This window comes from Falco rusticolus, chromosome 13 (assembly GCF_015220075.1).
Source record: "Falco rusticolus isolate bFalRus1 chromosome 13, bFalRus1.pri, whole genome shotgun sequence".
Taxonomy (NCBI): Eukaryota; Metazoa; Chordata; class Aves; order Falconiformes; family Falconidae; genus Falco; species Falco rusticolus.
In genome coordinates this window covers 5879303-5892664 of record NC_051199.1, presented here as the reverse complement: position 1 = coordinate 5892664, position 13362 = coordinate 5879303, and the positions used below count along the sequence as shown (strand labels likewise).

Here is a 13362-nt window from a genome sequence, read left to right as displayed (position 1 = left end):
CCTGAATGCAACGTGGATTTTATCACTGGCTAAAAGACAGAATTTAGACATTTAAGATGAGTGCAGGATAATGACTGACAATTAATAAGCAACATAAGGAACGTTATGAGGAGCTGTGCAAGGAGTGGAGCAGAGATGAAACAAATCCTTCCCAGCACAAGGAGGGGGAACAGGTTCTGGCATTGCTAGACAAAGTTGTAGTGGACAGAAGTCTTCAAAAAGAAAGAGGTGGTGTTGAGTGACAACATCATTGCAGAGCCTGATGCAAGCAGGCACAAAACGTAATGACAGAAGCCATTCAGCAGGATTACAAACAACAGTCAGTACTGAGCAAGGGGAAAGGTGATGTTAAAAATTTGTGAGGAAGAGAAGAGTGAGTTCAGTAACCATTGAGGAACTTGCTTTTTCAGTACACCAGGAAAAAGTGCTAAGGTGCAGTAAGTGAAAAGGAAGAGGTGTATGGAAATAGCATTAAAAAGAAGAGGCTGGATTTCGATGAAAGTACAGCAAAGTCTCTTCGCTTGGTAAAAGACTTCTTAAAGAACTACAGAGAACACACCAAAACTTGCTAAAATCCTCCCCTTGACTTTGAGCAGATTCTCACTATCATCCTCCCGAAAGCCCGGTGGGCCACCCCGACTTGAGCTGCCCTGTGGGATCATCAGCAGGTACGAGCATTCGGGGTGGAAGGCACTTTTCCAGGGCTGGCCCCTTGCAGCCTCTCCCCTTCCCATCACCTGTTGGAAACAGCAGCTACACCAGGGAACGTCCTCTGCCACACAGACTGCTGTGCTGGCGCTTGAACAGCGAAGGGCCCTGGCAAACCAGCACCCCCTCTCCCCAGGCACCTCTTACTCAGGATTTCCATTTTCCCGGCCTCTTGGCTGACTCTGTAGATCCCCCTTCCCTCTGGCTCCGCGTGCTGCGCGTCCCAGCCCTTTGCTCAGGCCGGCAGTGCTTCCCTGGGCGTGCGTCCGCAGTGGCGAGGGGCAGGATGAGTGCGGGCCCTGCCACGGGGAGTGAAACGGGGCACCCTCTGGAGCCCCACGCCATGCCCGATCCGCATGGCTGGTGCTGGGCTGGGTGCTGGGCACTGTCCCACTGCCTGCATGCTCGGGGCTCACTCCTGCTCAGACGTGGGGACACTGGGATCACAGCCGTGGGGACGCTGGGATGACAGAGGGTGTACTTCACTTAGGCACAAAAGCCACCTGGGAAGAACATCAATAACATGTTCGCTAATTCAGCCCTGCAATTAGCATTGCGTAGCCCCCATCCTCACTTGGCCAGCCCATGTTCCTGACCCGTGCAAATCCCCTCTCTTCCCACTCATCCCAGTAGCCGTTCGCTGCTGTCAGCACCTCTAAACAAGGCCAGTGCCAACAGCGCTCCTGTGCAGAAAGTGTGTGTCTCATTTTTCCACCCAGTATCTCCCATTTCCCAAGCCTGGGAGTGTAATTGCAGAGCTGAGAGGAATGAACGTTGCACCACCGCTGCTATAAACACTGAACTATTTCTTTTTAACAGTATTGAGACACATGAAACCAATGCCTCACTAGGGGAGATAAGAGAGTCTGCTGGGGTTTGTCTGGTTCTTCTCTTCAGGGAGAAATAAGAAGCAAAGAAATAAAAATTGTTGGCCACACAGGCGAAGCCTTGGAGGGAGCTGTTCTTGCAGAACAGCACAGACACACATGCAGCCAGTGACCGAGTGAAAGAGCGAGGCAGGTACCTGCAAAAACAGTTCCCCAAGCTGATGTGGCAGAATCGCCACGTTCCCACCCAGCCCCGTAACCTCAAGTCCAACCACAGCCCCACAACCGTTCACGTGAAGTGTTCTCTCACGAGTGCTCTCTCACCGAGTGCTCTCTCACACGTCCCTGTGCCACAGGCCCCCCCTCTCTGCAGCTCCCTGCTGCAGAGCTCCAGCTCTGCCCTTCAGCCGCACTTCAGCTCCCTCCTCAAACCATTTGCCAATGCTGGGACCAAGTGACGGCCAGGAGCATTGCACCTCTTCACCTCCAAGACCTTCAGGTGCTTCACAAGTTAGATAAATCCTTTCTCCAACCCAAGTGACTGTGAAAAGCTTTGTTTGCCAGTGAAGCAGAAAACAAGGCAGGTTTCAAAAAAAACCCTGAACTGGCGTGTGCCTGCCACTCTTCCACCTTTGGGAATCCCACGCTTGCCAAGCTCCCAGTGACCTCCCTGCTCCCAGATCCGTGCCACCAGCTCCTCTGGTGCTGTACACACCCCTCTGGCACCAGGCTGAGGAATTGATCCTAAGTTCACAAGTGGGTTGGCTTGGATGGACACCCTTGCTCGCCCTGACAGTGGCTGGGACACTGAGGTTCCAGCCGCCGTGCAGCCACCCTGCGTGCCGAGGAGGTCCTCGCCTAGTCTACTGCTGCTGCGCCTCCGGGGTGATGCTTGGGCAGATCAGTAGATGACTTTTGCCATCTTATAATTTTGGGTACCCCTTCACTTTGGTCATCAACAAAGCTTCACCAGGTGAAGTTAACCCAGGGAGGGTTAGGTCACCAGGAGCTCCACGATTTCCCCCCAACCCCTGCTTGCAGCCAGACGCGCTGAATGGCACAGCACCAGCTTTCCAAGACACAAGCAGCTGCTTCGCCGTTACTGGCACTGCGGTGCAAAACGGTGTCTCTCCAAGCTGACTGACAGGACTCGGCTCTCAGAGGATGGAGGAATCGTGGGATGCCAGAAGGACAACTGGGAAATCTGTCCTCAAATCCCAGGCTTCCTGCACCCAGCAGAGCAGCACAGAAAAGAGCCCCCCTGCTATCCAGCACCCACCGGTGGGACCCACCAGCCTGGAATTCCCAGCCTGAACGCTGCTGCCTTGTGCAAAAGTCGTGGCTGCCTTGGGCATGGATGCTTGGGGAGGGATGTGGCGGCAGCTGCCGTGCTGATACAGCTGCTCCGGAGTGGCACCCAAAATCCCAGCCTCGATCAACACCCCGGTCGCTCCCTCCTTTGTAAACAAGCTTTTGAGCACCTGCCTGGAGGTCTAAAACGGGACTGTTTCTGAGCCTGAAATACTCCTATGGAAAAGAACTGCGTGTTTCTGTAAGGAAAGGTCTCTGCTCAGTTGAAATTCTAAGCCAGACTAAAGCCACTTCAGATCTCTGGTCCTGGACAAAGCTTTGTCACAGGAAGACAGGAAAGAAAACGGTAGCCAAAGTAATCCCAGGAAAAACACACTAATGAAGGTTTGCAGATTCCAGTGCAGCAGCTAAATCAACACGTTGTTTTGCCAAGAAACCATTGTGAAATCTGCGGTTTCCTCTTTGATCCTAAGCCTACCCTACCCAACCTATTCATAACCAGTATCGGTACACAGAAATGATTGTAAGGCTCACATCGGCTGGTCGGTGAGCTTCTGAGAATAAACAGGTTGTTCCGTCTTGTCACAGCTGGCTACTAGACTTTTCTGGCATACGTCTGCACTGTACTGAACCTTGAAACAAAAATGGAAGGTGTAAAATACTACGTATGGTATGACAGGCTTTCTTGGCCTTTTTTATTAACATGTTTATGTATAGGAGATAACATTTTGTAATCTTAAAAGGGGAGGAGAACTGAAATGAGGAACATGTCATTACTGTAGGCAGGAAGCAATAAAAAGGCAAATGCATGTCTCATTTCTTTAGAAGTTTGCTATATTTATATTTTTTCCTCCCAAAACTACATAAACCTAATAATGCCCATCTTTTTTCTACCACAGAAACACACTAAGAAGAGTATGAAATTCTGAAGCTACTCTCTCTTTCCCCTGGGCAGATACCATGGAAATGGCATTGGAATATCAAAACTCTTCATTCTCTTTATAATGGGAAAATGTTTTGTTGGTTTTTTTTAAATCAATATTGACTGGCAGAAAAATTAAAGTAGCATTTCTAAAGTCGAAAATTTCTAAAATGAGAAGTGACAAACTTGTAAAAGTTACCTGCTTTCTCAAGTCTAAGGTGACTTTGCTCCCCTCTTTCTCCAATGTCACACCTCCCAAATTTCACACGTAGCTGGACGCGCCTCGGCTCCTGCCCCGACGCTCGGGAACACTTAACGCAGCCACCGCGCTGGGCTCCACCTCCTGGCCCTGATACCAGCCAGCGCAAGTATCTGTCACGCTTTCCAAACCCAAAGCATTGCGCGTTCCTGCGCTCCTCGCCTGGCCTGGCGCAGCTGTCCCAATGCCCTACATTCCAGACAGCTTCCCTGACGGATTGCACAGCCCCGGACCCGACAGCTACTGAGGAGCCCTCACAGCACCTCCCGGGACTCATGGCTGCTGCTCGCCACCAAGGTCTGCAGCAGCGGCAGGCTTTGGGGTATGACAACGCTGCAAGCCAACCGGTGCTTGCGAGCTTCCCCAAGCACGTATTGCCCGCGCTCCCTGCCCTGGGTAAACCACGGCTTACCGGCAGTGTGGCACGGCCAGCATGGGCTCCCTAGCCTGGCTGAGCTGCCTGCTGGCCACCGAGGCTAAAGCCAACGCCAGTCTTGGTGCGTCCAGCCGCAGAGCTTTCGGCCCCGCTGGGGTGCCCACCCGCGGGGTGGTCAGTGGGCACCCAGGCGGCACTGGAGGAGCACCTGGGGAGCGGGCTGCAGCCCTCGCTGCCCAGGAGCTGGGGACTGCAGAGCCTGGGGCACGGGTCTCACAGAGCATGGGACCGCCTGGCCTTCATCCCGCAGGAGGAGGAGGGCTTGGGCTAGAACATTGTAATGTGTTTTTCTGGCCACAGCTGCCAGGAAGCTGCTGTATTCCTAGTCGGAAAGTTGTGGCTCTGCTAAGCTAAGATTACTCTGAGCAGCTTAAAAAACAAACAAGCAAACGCACAGGCTCCTCACAGCACAACACCTTCAAATTCAGTACGAAGGCAGTTAAAGCATACTCAGATAATTTCCGTTCCTCATCAGGAAATACTACAACTTTTTCAGCACTTCCTCTTTTCATATTTTAAATCATCACACTTCATGCAATACCTTTATTTGCATAAGAATATTAACTCACCGACGCTGTTTCTAACTTTAGGTCATTCATAATTCAGTTACGTAACAATAACGATTTTTACTACTAGCAATAATTAGCAAAAAGTAAATTTCTACAGCATAATATCTGTTCAGATTAATATTTTTTCACCTGCTCGGCTACTTAGCTAACAATGTGCCAACTTCATTGCTCCACAGGCTGCAGGGAGGTGGGAGCTGTGGAGCAGGGCTCCTCCACGCTCCCCAGCTCCCTGGCTCACACCGTGCAGCGGTAAGATTAAACACCCTTCCTCTATAACTAATGTTGAATTGTCTTGAAAGCTGACGACACTGCCCGAAGACCAGTTTCACACAAGTTTACATTTCTTGCAAAAGCGACAATTAAGACACCCTGCTGAAAAATTGCAAAAGCTCAGGTTTTTAACAGTATTTTAAAACTGGCTGAAACTTCAGCTGCTGTAACAATGACGTGGAACTAGCTGAGTGCTATCATCAATTTTTTAAACTAGCGTTCACGTTCATCAGACGTTTGCCATTCCTCCCACTGTCAAGTTGAGCATCGAAAGGTTAGCTGTGAGCAAAACAAAATAGCTGTGGAGGAAAAAAATAAACTGGAAATCACACAGATGTATGTATTGGCTTTGTACAGAAGAGCATGTGTGGCAGTGTATTAAGTCAAATCGCACTTTGACCAAAAGTTATGTATTTATTTATTGAAAACGTGTAAAATTCTGTTTCTTTCCAGTTTGCTTCTTTCCCCCAGATCGAGCAAGGCTGAGCTGTCAGAAGTCAGCTGCCAGGGAGCAGACTGATTCTGCCCTTCATTAAGTCAGGAAAGGAGAGACAAGAATTAATTACATAAATTTTGGCTTTTGAGTGAAAAACTCATGTTCCAAGACGAGCAATATTTTCCAAAGGCACCCTTATTTTTTGCATAATAAGACACGGTGGTAAATGACCCCACACCAGCCACCAGCAGGAACTATCTCATACTGTGGTCAAAAGAAATGACTGATTCTGTGAGCTGCTGTGTGCACCACACAAAATGCCAACTCCCTCTTGTAAAATGTCCTGCTCCCTTCCCCTGTTACGACCTGTGGCAAAAAAGATTCATTTGGCTTTAGCCTGTTCTGATTGAGCTTCACTTGAACATTTTCTTTTGTTTTGGGTCCATGTGGGTTTCTAGTCCAATAGACCTAATGCTGCAGAGACGGGAACACAGGAGCCCGAGGCCAGTCAGCAGGTGGTGCGGGTACGGAGCACACGGAGCATCGTGTTGGCTTTTCCTCTTACGGTCTTCCCAAGTAACAGGCTGAGAGTCTTTACAACCCGAGAAGAAAATCTGTGCTGCAAACTAGCCAAAGCCCATCACGAGGCTTGTAAGGACCGCACTGATGCTGGGGCCAGCATTTCTAAGCTTCAGGCAGTCCAAAAAGCAAAGCAAAATTTGGTCACAGCTCTGGAGCGTCACTCGGAGTGTGAACTCATCAGTTAGGTATGTGTCCGCAGAACTGGCTGAGATCGACAAGCCTCAGTGAAAAATAGAAGTCAGCATTGCTTTAGACTTCAGTACAATCCGAGACTAGGTTTGTTTCCCATGGGCTGGGGTCACGCTGCCAGCAGTTCACAGGGCCACTTAGCGTATTCTGTGAAAAGACTCAAGAGCTGAAGTTTCAGTCCAGCCGATGTCCCTACCATTAACATCAAGCATGCCCTAAAGCACAGACCTCCACATAATTCACTATAAATGGCAGTTTCCTCCATTTCCCAGCCCTTGCCAAGCAGAACAGCTCTCCTTCATTTCAAGAGCTGCTTTGGTGGTCATGTTTTATCAAGCCGTGGAACAAGGGCCTGAACTATAGTGCAGTTACTTCCCACTGAAGCTGCATTTCTTACCGTGACATGCCGGACGCCAGAGCCTGGCTGCAGTAGCAGATGAAGGTGCAGGAAGAATACAAGATCAAAATCTCACGGAGGACAACAGGCCTCTACTTCTCCTAGCATGGGCCGTGTCCACTTATGGAGATCAAAGGTATAATTTACTTAGAAGAAGAATTATTTGTGCATAAACAGCCATTAACTAATAATACCGAGAAGATGCTTTTAAATTCAAATGGGTGGCATGGCAGCCAGCACTAGACAAGTGACCCAAGCATCTTGTTGGTTACATAAACTGAAGCAGGAGGGAGTCTGATGCTGATGACAGAACCTCTTTGTGAGTAACACTGGCAAAATCTTTTAAAGAGCAATTCAGGACTAAGTTAAAAGAAAATGGGGCACTTCTAGTAGAAACCAACTTGCAAGAATCACATTTCCTTCCCCGTTTGCGTACAACAGGGAATGGAAGTAACTGCCGCTGTTTTGTTTCAAAAACTGATTCTCTTGGTGGGGGGAAAAAAGGAAGCACTTGTCTGTTCGCACGAAAAATCTGTAGTGGTGCAAAATGCTGAGGAAAGAGCACCCTTCTTCCAGGGAGAAGGAAAAGACTGTTCTGAATGGGGAAGGCTGGTTACAGCCCTCATCAGCTCCCATGGCCTGCACCTACTGCATTTCATATGATTCTTACCTTCAGCCCCATCCCTGGGCTTCAGTCCTTCCAGTTTCACTTGGGTGCATCTCATCTTGGGCTATAAGGTCTTAAAATACAGCACTAAGTGATGTCTCAGCTCGTTCTGCCTGCGGCTTTGGGAGTGACCATACTGCACCCCCAGACTGCAATTCAACTTCTTCAAATAGAATAAAGGCTGATTTAAATAGTAGCCTACCTACACCACTCCCTGAAAAGCCTATGAGCAGAGGATCAAAGATTTCTCAAGCTCAGCTGGCCCATCCACACGTCAGGGTTAAGGCTTGCTGACCTCTATAAGTCAATAACACACACGGGAGTAATGTGATTAGGGTGACAACCAGACTTCGAACGCTGAACCCAAATAATCTGGCATTTACAGCCTGGTCAGCTGGGACCTCTCTTTCGTACAAGGTGAAAGCACAGTCTGGAGTCACTCATCTGGATTGTTAGCACAATGCCTGGCCATCCCACTGCCCCTAAGAAAACAAAACATGGAAGCAGCAATTCTTCTAGAAACATCCCAGAGACTTCAAATACAAGCAAAACCAGTCTAAGAGCAAAAGTTGGGAAGATAAGTGCAGCACTAGCAGAGTAACACCGCGATACTCTCAAAAAGGAGGTGCTTTTCAAGAGTGAGCAGGTGAGACAGGTCACCCTCAAAAAGTCACGGCTGGGGGCTGACTTTGACCAACTGCAGCTGCCCAGAGGGAGGGATAGGAGGAGGCTCAAGGAGTAGGTTTTGAAATGGAAGGTGGTGCTGGTTCAGAAAAGGGGTACAACTGTGATAAAACAAAGGTGCCAACTTGCAGTTTATAGAAAATCTGATTCACAAATTCTAGATGTATTTTCAGAAATGAAAATCACATTTGTCTCCCCATAGCTAAAATAAGAACATGCTATGGCTGGATGGCTGCACTCAAAGAGCTGCCGACAGCGGCTCAGTGTCCAAGTGGAGACCAGTGACGAGGGCCGTTCCTCAGGGGTCCGTACTGGGATCGGTGCTATTCAACATCTTTGTCAGCGACACGGACAGCGGGACTGAGGGCACCCTCAGCAAGTTTGCCGATGACACCAAGCTGTGTGGTGCGGTCACACGCTGGAGGGAAGGGATGTCGTCCAGAGGGACCTTCACAGGCTGGAGAGGTGGGTCCGTGTGAACCTTGTGAAGTTCAGCAAGGCCAAGTGCAAGGTCCTACACATGCGTCAGGGCAGCCCCCTGTGTCAATACAGGCCGGGTGGAGAATGGATTGAGAGCAGCCCTGAGGAGAAGGACCTGGGGGTGCTGGGGGACAAGAAGCTCAACGTGACCCGGCAGTGTGCGCCCGCAGCCCAGAAAGCCAACCGCATCCTGGGCTGCATCACAAGAAGCGTGACCGACAGCAGGTCCAGGGAGGGGATTCTCCCCCTCTGCCCCGCTCTTGTGACCCCCACCTGCAGCACTGCGTCCAGCTCTGGGGCCCCAGCAGAAGAAGAACGTGGGCCTGCTGGAACGAGCCCAGAGGAGGCCACGAAGATGATCAGTGGCTGGAGCACCTCTCCTACAGACAGGCTGAGAGAGTTGGGGTTGTTCAGCCCGGAGAAGAGAAGGCTCTGGGGAGACCTTGTAGCAGCCTCCCAGCACCTAAAGGGGCCGACAAGAAAGCTGGGGAGGGGCTTTTGACAAGGGCACGTAGCGACAGGGCAAGGGGGAATGGCTGGAAGCTGAAGGAGGGCACATGGACATTAGATATGAGGAAGAAATTCTCCCCCGTGAGGGCGGCGAGGCGCTGGCCCAGGCTGCCCAGAGCAGCTGTGGGTGCCCCATCCCTGGCAGTGCCCAAGGCCAGGCTGGACGGGGCTGGGAGCAGCCTGGGCTGGTGGGGGTGTCCCTGCCTGTGGCAGGGGGGTGGGACTGGGTGGGCTTTAAGATCCCTTCCGACCCAAACCATTCTGTGGTTCTATGAGTCTATGATTCTATGGTTCTATTTAAAGCTAGTATTTAATGTACTGAAAACACAGACAAAAATCCAGCAACTTTGCAGGCTTGGCAAGGTTATGTCAGGCTTTGCATTGTGCTAGAAAATAACTCATGGTGAGGTGAGCCTCGCTATGTGTGTCCAGCTGTCCAGCTGCAGTCCCCATCTCTGCTTCCACACAAAGGAACTGCCTCTGCATCACGCAGCTGGCTGTAAGCCCCCCAGCAGGGCACTCCACGTCGTGAGGCTGCTTCTGCGGCGTTTATCTGGTTGCACAGTGGAAGTGATTGCAGTGTTGGGACTTCAGGTAGAACTCAAAAACTTCCCAAGGGTCCTCTTCTGCTGTTGTGTCCTCCTGTTGGAGGCTAGCACCTTTGAACAGGCCACTTCAGATGAACGAATGCTCCCTCCCACAACCATCAGGAAGTGTGTTGAGGTCTGAAGATGTAGCTGTCAATACGTTGCTGGGTGGATTCAGCTTTACTAGTTATGTGCTTGCTCCTAGGCAGCTCTGGTGATGAGTTTTGTAGCATTGGGGGAAGTATAAGGGGGAACAGCCAACAGCAGCCACTTGGTCATGGATCACACATACCTGGAGCAACACCGGTGGTCACAAAATGGACGTGGTCTGGAATAAGAGGAAGAAGACAAACAACAAGGACGTGCCTTGTGGGAGCTCTGCAGAGACAGGACACTCGGGGAAGAGTCCCTTTCCAAGTCAGAAATACATACAAGGTCATTGCCATCTTCAAGTTCAGCAACCTGCTCATTACCTGGAGGAGGAAGTTTCCAGATCTCAATGCGATACCAAGCTGGCTCAGCATCTTCTTTCTCAGTCTTCACCTGGCCTCTTCCCCGAGGCAGCCACATGCTCCCATTATTCTTCGCTGGTCACTCTCAGACTCGCTGGGTTCATAAGGGCTCTGTTAGCTAAATTACAAGGACTGTGTGAAGCAAAACAAGTAACAAGAACTTTCAGAAATAAGTTTCTAAGTTTCTGCTTTTGCCTTAAGAATGTGTCGGCTCCTTGTTCTCAGTCCATTGTTGGTGGGTGTCCCAGCTGTGGTTTCTTCTGACCCTCCTCTTAATCATGGCCCCATGCCCATGGCTTTTTCCAGGGACTGCCTGAATCTTGCACTCTCTAAGACGGGACACAGGACCCCTGGCCAGTCTGGGCAGATTCACCTGGCATGGTCAAGCTGTACAGTACAGAAATGCCACAGTGATGAGATGCTGGTTTCGGGAACAGACCATTGAAAACGGTCTGGTGCTGGCTACAGCTCAACATTTAATCAAGGAGCATGATCAATGGGTAACAGAGGACACAGAATAAGAAGGTCAGGGAAGGATGCAAAGCAGTCTCTGGACTCAGTTTGCTAAACATGTAAAAACCAGAGATACATATGTACCAGCAGTAGTCTGTGATGTTACGTAGCTCTGTAAACTTACTATGTGACAGAAGCCATCGATATACGTTATTTAGCCAGTAATTCCAGGCAGCTAGCTCAAGCTAGTAGAGAATAGGTCAATTCAGTATGTTTAAGCTAAAAGTGATAGACAAACGTGTCATGAACAGACATGCCTTCAGCTCTTCCCAGATTGAGCAGTTCATTTAGCTAGCAGGTAATTCTTTAGTGAAAACAGTAGGAGTGCAGCCAGGACAAGTTTCTGAAGGCCAAAAAGAAGAATGTATTTGGAAGTTGCTACCATAAAGTAGTAAGCTGGAGTTGCCCCAGGATTAAATAACGTGTTGCTGCTGCAGTGTTGGGTGACAGAAGAGCTCAAGAAAGCAGCTCCCTGCTGTTGGGTTTGTTCCCTTATATTTGCAAAGGCACAACATTTACCTCAGTCCTGCCCTGGTGCTTGTCCAAATAATGAAACTAGCTAGTACACTGGCAGCCTAATCCCTGAGCAAGGGATTCTGTAAATATTAGGCAGCCCTATAAAAACAGACCGACAGAAGAAGAAAGGAAGGGAGGTGCTTGGCAGAAAAAAAAAAAAAGGGTTAAAATTACATCATAAGCATTGGCAATAGGAGACAGACTGCAGATAGTGATCACTGCTACCACTAGTCAACACTTGCTTGAGCTACTAAGGTCCTTTCTGCCGTGCAGTTAATGGGTAGCACACAGACAACACCACAGCTATCAACTGACCTAGTTATTACAGGGTTTCCGTTCCCAGCGCTCACAGCCAATACAATCTAACTTCAGCTTTCACAACTGTTAATGCTTTGTTTAGAGCTTCAGCAACTGGAATCAAATCATCACTGCTGAATCTCAGCTTTCACTTAAACAGATAAAGAAAATATGAAGCTTCTCACCATCAGAGAAAAGCCTGATAAAATGAATTCCCTAAGGTCAAAAGTCATGGCGACAAACAAAGAAAAAACAGCCCAAGATAGGGTTAAAAATTTGTAATTTTAAAAGCACACCTGCTATTTTTGAGAAGTCTCCTAAGTCTTCTTCATTTTCTGATTGTATTCCTGGAGGAGTACTTGGTGGAAAGATGGGACTGGCCTTAGAAAAGGAAGCATTCATTACCAAAAGTTAGCACAAAAGGCAGCTGGAATACATTTACATCAGCTGGGAAAGGAAAATGCCAAAGTGCTTCACAGACTACACAAAATGAAGAAAAACCTATTACAAGGAGGCAGAGGAAAGCAGGAGGGAGATTTTTTGCTTTCCTTCCTCTTGATCATCCTACCCTATACAAGAACCCCCTGAATGTGGCATGCTCTCAGTGCTGCTTTCACCTTCCTCTACTAAGCCAAGCTGCCTCTAACACCGTGAGTTCAGCTTCAGCTGTACAAGCTGGAGACAAAAGAGGAAACTAAACACACAATAAAAACAGGAGGATTGGCCAAAGGAGGATTCCTAGAAGTAAGTATCACCAAGGCAAGGTCAGTTAGCACTCTGGCTACCCATGTTAGAGGTTAGCCTTGCATTCCTCTCGGGGAAGGGGGGGTGGGGACAAAGAGGGGGGCTGTGATTTTTGAACTCCACAGTGAGCCAGGGGGTTTACCCTGTTACTTTCAGTAGGCTGTGTGGCTTATCTCAGTGAGCTTGGGTCAGCTTCTCATCTAGGTGAGGTCCAAGTAGACCCAATTCCATCTTAGGTGAAAGTGACACCTTCAGCCCTGTGTTCTGTGTGCTCTGTCACACTGGGGGGTCAGCCCCAGCCCCCCCCTGCAGCGTGCCCACTGCCGGCTGCTCAGCCCACAGTCCCACCACCATCCCAGTTTATCTTGGGGACTGCAAGTTAGGTGTACATGTGTCTCAGGGTACCTCCAGCAGTGGGGTGGTGGGGATGGGCATGCCTACACTGCTCCCTAGGCTCTCTCCTTTAGCTTCCACTATTAGACTGAGTTGGTGGCATGGCAGTGGCTGCATGGACCCATGCGGGACATCACTGTGCTCAGCAGCGTGGCCTGAAGACCATCAGCTGCGAGATCTTTGGTGCTGCTCCATGTCCTGGAGAGTTACACTGGTTTAGCCTTAAAGAAAAGCCACCCAATGCCTGTCAGCTAACACGTCATGAAAGACAGAAACAGCCACTCGGAGGGATTTCTGAATAGGTGAGCATATGATTAAATACCTAAAACAACCGCCAAACCAGCTTGATGATTAATAACCACATACCTGGAAAAAGACATTTTTAAATAAGACCCTCTTCCCCTTAGCAGCCCACTCTTGCCAGGATGACCTGATGGCCGTGGCGCACCTATCACTGCAGCCAGCAGAGATGGATAACAGTGAGGGACTGGCTTGTAGGGTGGGAAGCAAGCCTTCCCTGTCACTTGTAATCTTCTCACATCCAGAGGCATCT

At 49.5% G+C, this 13362-nt stretch overlaps 1 protein-coding gene and 1 long non-coding RNA gene across 2 annotated transcripts in view; one reads left to right on the top strand and one right to left on the bottom strand.

Moving 5' to 3' along the window:
- Nucleotides 1–4048, bottom strand: part of KLHL24 (kelch like family member 24) — a 29983-nt gene extending 25935 nt beyond the window's left edge. The window contains exon 1 of the mRNA XM_037406222.1: nucleotides 3968–4048. The gene's annotated coding sequence lies outside the window, so the exon portion shown is untranslated. The remainder of the gene's footprint in view (nucleotides 1–3967) is intronic.
- On the top strand, nucleotides 3254–3848 carry LOC119156477. Its single transcript, XR_005107156.1, has 2 exons — nucleotides 3254–3516; nucleotides 3746–3848. It is a non-coding gene; the product is annotated as an uncharacterized LOC119156477 (long non-coding RNA).
- Nucleotides 4049–13362: the final 9314 nt, after the last annotated feature.